The sequence below is a fragment of the Piliocolobus tephrosceles genome, chromosome 11 (genome assembly GCF_002776525.5).
Source record: "Piliocolobus tephrosceles isolate RC106 chromosome 11, ASM277652v3, whole genome shotgun sequence".
Lineage (NCBI taxonomy): Eukaryota > Metazoa > Chordata > Mammalia > Primates > Cercopithecidae > Piliocolobus > Piliocolobus tephrosceles.
In genome coordinates this window covers 4,285,764-4,292,753 of record NC_045444.1, presented here as the reverse complement: position 1 = coordinate 4,292,753, position 6,990 = coordinate 4,285,764, and the positions used below count along the sequence as shown (strand labels likewise).

Below are 6,990 nucleotides of genomic sequence, written 5' to 3'. Positions count from 1 at the left end.
TTAATTCATATTCTCACCATTTTTGCTATTACTTTTGAGCACTCGAATTTTGTGCCCTGCTTTATGAGGCCCCTAATCTTCAGCTCCGAGGGCCTAAAATTGTCATTCAGTCTAAATTAATAGCAGTCTTATTGGCTCATTATTTTTGACATCTGGTTGGAAGTGCAAAGCAATAGCTATTAGGTAATAATCGCAGTAGGCTCTGATTAGAAACTAATAACATTAGCAATAAACGTTAAATGTGGTTGCCATGAAGCTTTGAGGCTTGATCAAAGGAAGAGGACACAGGGCTGCTCTGCAATGGAGAGAAACTGGGGGAGGGGCTGAAACTCACCTCCCAGTTCCTCCAGATCAGACCACCAGCCTGGTAACTTACATCACCAAAAACAACATCTGATTCTATAACAGGAAAGAAAAATGTAGTAGATGAAAATCACAAGGCTTGAATGGAAATACAGCAAAGTGAGTATTCTGAATTTTCCAAATTCACCAATAATTCACAGAGATTTCTATTTTTCTCTCAACGTTTTCCTGTCTTCTTCAACAAATGTGCATAAAACCATTTCTTGCACTGGTAATTATTGATATTTATTGAGCACTGATTATGGTCCATGCCCTTTTATTCTAAGCACTTCATATACATTATTGCATGCAATTCTCACCCCGCCCCCACCTCCATTAAAAAGCCTATGGAGTTGCTGCTGTTATTATTCCCATTTACAGATTGGGAGCCTGAGGCACAGAGAGGTAAAGTCACATATCCCAGGCCACACATCTTGCACAGTAGCGGAGCTGAGGCTTGGATCCCAGCAGTAACGCTGACACTCACACAACACTGCCATTCTTGCTTTCGTTTTCTAACAAGTTTTTCTGGAGCATGTACAATTTGCCAAGCGTTCCTTTCTGAGCTATAGCAGGAGGAGACTGGAACACAAAGAAACTCGGGCAGATATAGTCCTGGGCACTAACCAACTTGCCTGGATTGTTGCAATAGCTTCCTAACTTCTGAGCACCTCTTCTTTCTGGTATTTCCCAACGAAGCAGCCAGAGGGATCCTGTTAAAATGTGACTCAGGTCATGTCACTCCTCAGTTCAGAACTTTCCTCTAACTCCCTGTCTTGTTCACAACAAAGGACAAATTAAACAGGATGATTTATGTCCACCTGGAGCTCCCCTCTTCTATCCCGCCTGTCACTTCTCTGGCCTGGCTCTCACACCTGTCCCATTTGATCCATGCCAGTCTCATGAGCCTACCCTCCACTAGCAAACAGACCCGCACCTCCTACCTCAGGGCCTTTGCAATTGCAAAGCGCTCTTCCTAGAGTGCTCATCCCATTCTATCTCTTTTACATTTTTTTTAATTGGCAAATGTTTATGGAGTCCAGCATGATGTTCTGAAATACGTATACGTTGTGGAATGTTGAAATCAAGCTAGTTAACATATCCATCACTTCACATGCTTGTCAATTTTGATATGAGAACATTTAAAATCTATTCTTCGGGCAGTGTATTATTAATTATAGTCACTGTGCTGTACGATGATTTCCAGAATTTATTTTTCCTGTTTAACTGAAACTTTGCCCCCTTTAACCAACATCTCCCCATTTCCTGAACCCCGGCCTTCAATCCCTGGTAACCACCACTCTACTCTCTGCCTCTGTAAGTTTGATTTTTTTTAGAGTACTCATGCAGGTAAGATCGCGCAGTATTTCCTTCTGTGCCTGGCTTATTTCACTTAGCATAATGCCCTCCAGGTTCCTCGCATTATCTCTGTTGCTTGTCCCTTATCTCCTTCAGATTGTGTTCAAATGTCATTTTGCAGCAGGCTGTGTCTGAGCCTTTTTAAATGGTAAACACCTCCCCCAGTGATACTTCCCATCCCATCCGTTTCTTGCTCTGTTTCTCCATGGCACTTCTACCACCTGGCAAACTGGACGTGTTGGTTAGCTGGCTAGTTAGCAAGTTTGTGGATAGTTACATTCTCTGTCTGCTCTCCACTAAAATATACATTTCAGGAAAACAACAGAATGTGTCTCTTCTGTCCACTGCTTTATCCCCTGTGCTTAGAATGGTGTCTGCACACAGTAAATGCACAATTCGTATCTGTTCAATGAATACATAAATCCTATCCTCAAGAATCTTATCTGTTTATAAAAACGAACTGCACTCCCTGGGTGGTGCTTCAACCAACTTCACAAATGCCACACATAAGCCACCCCCACATGGTATGCTAATAGGCAGTGCAGGAGTCAGTGTGTCAATGGGGTAAAGGCTGGAAGATGGGTGAGCTCACAGCTGTGTGACGTCTTCCAAGGCACAGGATGGAGGGAACTTTCTGGAGAAAATACAGAGCTAAGCATAGAAGTAGCAGCTTAGGATGGTTTAAAGCCTGATATTGCTGCTTACCAGCTCCTGTGCTTATACCCTTGAGTGAGTTATTCAACCTCTCCAAGCCTGAGTTCCCTCATCTGTGAGAACTGAAATAAAAGTCCTGCATGCCTTCAGTGCACTGAACCCTCCTTTGGCCAAAAGACCTTGGAGTTTTCAGTTCCCGACCATGGCAGGACAGAAACCAGATGTGTCCCGCTTGCTGCAAGTCCCTTTACCTTACTAACTATCGGCAGATTTGAATCAAAGGCTGACTTAAGGAGGACAAAAAGCCAAGCCAGAAGACTTCACTTACTTCATCCGACCACCGAGCGCCCTCCTCCTGTTTGTGTGGTTCTGACCTGACAGCCACGCTGGGCTGCAGAGGCTTCCTTCTTGATGGGTGCATGTCTGCGAACAGGTTTGGACTGGTGTCTTAAGACTGCCCAGAGGGTGGACTTGTACTCTATTTCACCTTTTTACGTTTACAATCCAGATAGAATATATTTAAATGTTAACTCTCCACCCCAAAGTCAACACAGGTTATATGTTGTCATACGTTTCATGCATGTGAACCTAGAAATAAAATTCTCCTTTAAATTTACTGATTCTGACTCTGATTCAACATCTGTAAACTGATGATAATATCCACCAGGTCACAATGCTGTGGAGATGCAACATAAAAACATATGCACACCGTCTAACACTACACCTCACATACAGGGATGAAGAGAGCGAATTCCACTTTCCCTTCGCCTGGAAACGTTGGGACAAGCTGGAAAAGGCAAAGAGGAGCAGAGAAGCAGGAAGACTTTTTTGGAATAATCTCCACATGCACGGAAATATCCTCAAGTGACGGCCAAGATTTCAGGCAGACCCAGCTGGCCCTGAAAGACAACAGAAATCCAAAGATAGGAATTGAATTTGTTTCCTGAAAGCAAAAATCTCCTCAAGAACTTTGCTGAGCTCCTCCATCTGCAGTGAGGACCCACAAATCCAAACAAGCCTCACGCCAGCAGCAGGCTATGGGCCAGAATGTCCAGCTTTGTCTGCAGCAACATGTCAGCCCTGGTGTGATACCAATGTTTTGCCCGAGTTTCCTAGCTGAGTGTCACCAATCACACCAAGCATTCCTCCAGGGCGGGAACAGGGTCCTGTCCCAGTTTTGTGCAGCACTAACAGCTCCTCTACGTACGACTCTGGCATGGACATCACCTTGTAGATCCTCTAAACAGCCCTATGGGGTCAGCACATGGGACAGGGGTCACTGCTGAGCTCCCAGTTTACAGAAGACAAAACTGAGGCTCGGAGTGAGTCCATGTCTCATCCACACTCCCAGACTAGCAGGTGGCTGATTCCAGACACGTATCCGACTGCTCTGACTTGGGTCCAGTGGCTGTTCCACTACATCACACAGCATCTCTACCTCTCAGCACTCAAGTGTTCCTAGATATGGATCAAACTAAACTGATGTGCTGAAAAATTGCCTGGCAATGACTACTTCCATTCATTGGTATGTACTCGATGCTAGGAACAGCACAAGTTATGCTGCACACACTCTTTGCTTTAAACCTCAACATAATCCTATGGGGTATTACCATCTACCCCTGCAGTTCCCTTTAGTGATAAGGTAACTGAGACCAAGAGAAGTTAAGTAACTCTGTCAGTGTCATGCAGCTAGAAAGAGACAGAAGTGGGACACAAAGTAACCCCTATGCCAGGTTCTTACCCTGCACAGGGACACCTCTTGATGCTATGCAGGGAAGGAGTGCCTGGGGAGGTGAGGAACCGCAGTCCTTTGTAAGTCTCTGGAAGGAGGCCTCTCTGGGAGAGGAGGAAAGGCAGCTAAATGCCCCAACACTGGATCTCTTTCCCTGGTGCGAGGAAGTGTTATACAACCTTTGAAGTGGATTCAAATGTCATCACCAGCTAAAAGATACTGGTCAATTGCCTAAACTTCATGAACTTCGGTTTCCCAGTCTATGAAATGGCGCATACCATATGGATTATTTTTAGAATTAAGTGACATAAACAATGCAAACCATTAAGCACTGATGTGGGGAACATGCTCCAACCCTTTTCTCCTTTCCCACGTGATGGAAGGGACAACACTGGACATTGTTCAAGAAGAATGTAGAGTAAGAGGAGGTTATATCAAACAAGACTGGCTGGAGGTCCACAGAGACACAGGCCAGGAGGTGCTGAGGGGTGGCAGTGCAGGCGGGGCAGCGGGGTCAGAGGCCTGCAGCAGGACAGATGCCAAAGTTTCTAGAGAATCCAATTTGTGCCTTTGATTATGGTTTTGTCCCTTCTTGGGCAAGCTCAGCCCCAGACAGAGAAGCAGAACCCAGGGCACTTATCTCACCCTCAACCTGCCATCACTCACTTGCCACACACAGGGCACAGCCAGGCCTCTCTGTCCCATTGCAATCTGGAAGCTGTGGACTCAGACCCACACGGTCTCTACTAGACTACAGGCTGATCCCCGACCCCCAAGCCTCCTCCCTCCAGTCTCTTACCAAGGCTGTGGGTACTCCTTTTCCTCACCTAAAAGTCATCATTTTTCCTGTTCAAGGCAGTACTGTACAATAGTTGGGGATGGGGAAAACTGAGGCACGCAGGGGGGCAGAGTAGCCATGACTATCCTTTGCAAGGCAGCATCATCTTCCATGGGTTCGAACGACAGGGAGCCTGCGGGGAGCTTTGCTCTGTGCCACCTCCCTGTGACATTCCATAGACAGGTGCCTGCCGGTGGGGAGGCGGGAAGCACATCTTCTCTCCAGAATTGGCCCCGGCCGGGCTTTTTAGTCCCTGAGGTTGGGCTAATACACAGCTAACTATGAATGTTTCTGGCCCGGTTCCCTCCCTGAAAAGCTGCCACATTCAGTATGGCTTATGAAGTCCCAGCTATGTCGACAGCCCCCAGATGCCTTGAAGGCTGAGAAGGTGCCTCCAATGGCCATTGCCTGTAGCTGTGAGGTGAACATCAGCAGCCCTGCCAGTCGTGGGTTTTCTGAACTAGGGTTCCGCTGGACCTACAGAACATTGGGACGCTTCCTTTTCGGCAGAGTTCTGATGCCTTTAGAATTTCAGATTTGTTAAAGCACCAGCTCTTCACAAAACCTTGAAAATAAATGGAGACTGACCAAAAGCATACCCTCCAGGACAATGAAGTCTGTAGATGGTCCCACCATGAGCTTGCTCCCTCCCTTCCCCCACCCTCCCAGGCACCCAAACCTGCCTCAGGACCACAAGCGCAGGAAGTCATGTTAGGGTGCCTTGGCCACAGGACAGAAGACGGATGGAAGTGGCAGTAAAATAAACAGGTCTTTATAGTCAGAAAGCCATGGCGTGAATCCTGGCCGCACCATTTATAACCTGAGTGACTAGGGACAAACTGCTTCATCTCTCTGAGTCTTGGTATTTCCGCTATAAGATAGGGAATGGTGTCAGTCCTGAAAAGTGGTTTTGAGAATTACAGCACAGAATTCAAGGCAGAAGACCTGGCATGGAGCCTAACACATAATAAGCACATAATTTACCTGCCTTCCACAATCAGGAAAGGAGACATTGAGAAACACATTGAAGGTGATGAAGTAGTAGGTTTCTAGCTTTAAATCAATGCATGTCAAGAATCCAGCTGTCAAAGCTCCCAGGTTCTGAGGTCATGGTGGTCAGCTGGTTTCCAGGCAATGGGGTCTTAGCTATAAGCAGTTTGGTAATTTATGTTTGTGGGGTCCTGGGAAGCCCTCAGCCTCTCCCTTCAGTATGTTTCTGTCCCTCAGCTATCAGGGGGTTAAAATTCCTCCGTAAGAGTTTCCCTATAGAGCCATAGAACTGCTCCTTGTTAGAAACTGTCAAAGAACAATGACTCTAGGGCACTAATGTCATAGTATCACCCTCATCTCCCATCCCATCAAGCCTACAGGATCGAGTAAGACTCCTTGGCAGAGCTCTCAATACTCTTTAAAATCTAGCCCCATCTATAGCTTCCCAGGCTCATCCCCAGCAATGTTTTATGACATTGTCACCACATCACTTGCTTAGTTATCCGTCCTCAAACTTGCCATGCCCTTCCACAGCTCCTCACTTTAGCCTTTGCTGTTCCTCTTCCTGAAACACCCTCTCCTGCATGTTTGTCTCACGGACTCAAGTGTAAGTCTCAGCCCAAGCCCTCAAAACCCCTTGCAGGTGAGTACCATACTTCTGGTCAGGGCTAAGGAAAGAGGGAAGGGAGAAGGTGGTTGTCATTTCCTGAACACCTGCTACCCTGTCCCAAGCACTGTGCTGGAGGATTCACAGAGGCATACTTACCTGTTTTCATCTGCAGGACAACCCTAGGACTATGTATTTTCTCAATTTAGAGAGAGGAGAGAACTGAGATGTAGGAAGTTAAAGAAACTTCTTTCCCAAAGTTACAGGGTTAGAAATATAACAGGGAGATCTAACCCCAAAGCCGGGGCACCTGTCCATTACCTCACACTGCCTCCCCTCACTGTGTTAAGCATGACAAGTGCCTGGGATGGGGGTTCACAGAGGCTCTGGTGGTCTCATGGCCACCTCTGACATGGGGTTTTGGTTTCTGAACTCACTTCCTCGTGTCTGCCCAGCGGCCACACAGAT

The 6,990-nt window shown here is 46.6% G+C and overlaps 1 long non-coding RNA gene across 1 annotated transcript in view; it reads right to left on the bottom strand.

The window, feature by feature from the left end:
* Positions 1-345: 345 nt before the first annotated feature.
* LOC111521662 overlaps positions 346-6,990 on the bottom strand; it is a 287,063-nt gene continuing 280,418 nt past the window's right edge. The window contains exon 9 of the long non-coding RNA XR_002725022.3: positions 346-399. This is a non-coding gene — a long non-coding RNA (uncharacterized LOC111521662). The remainder of the gene's footprint in view (positions 400-6,990) is intronic.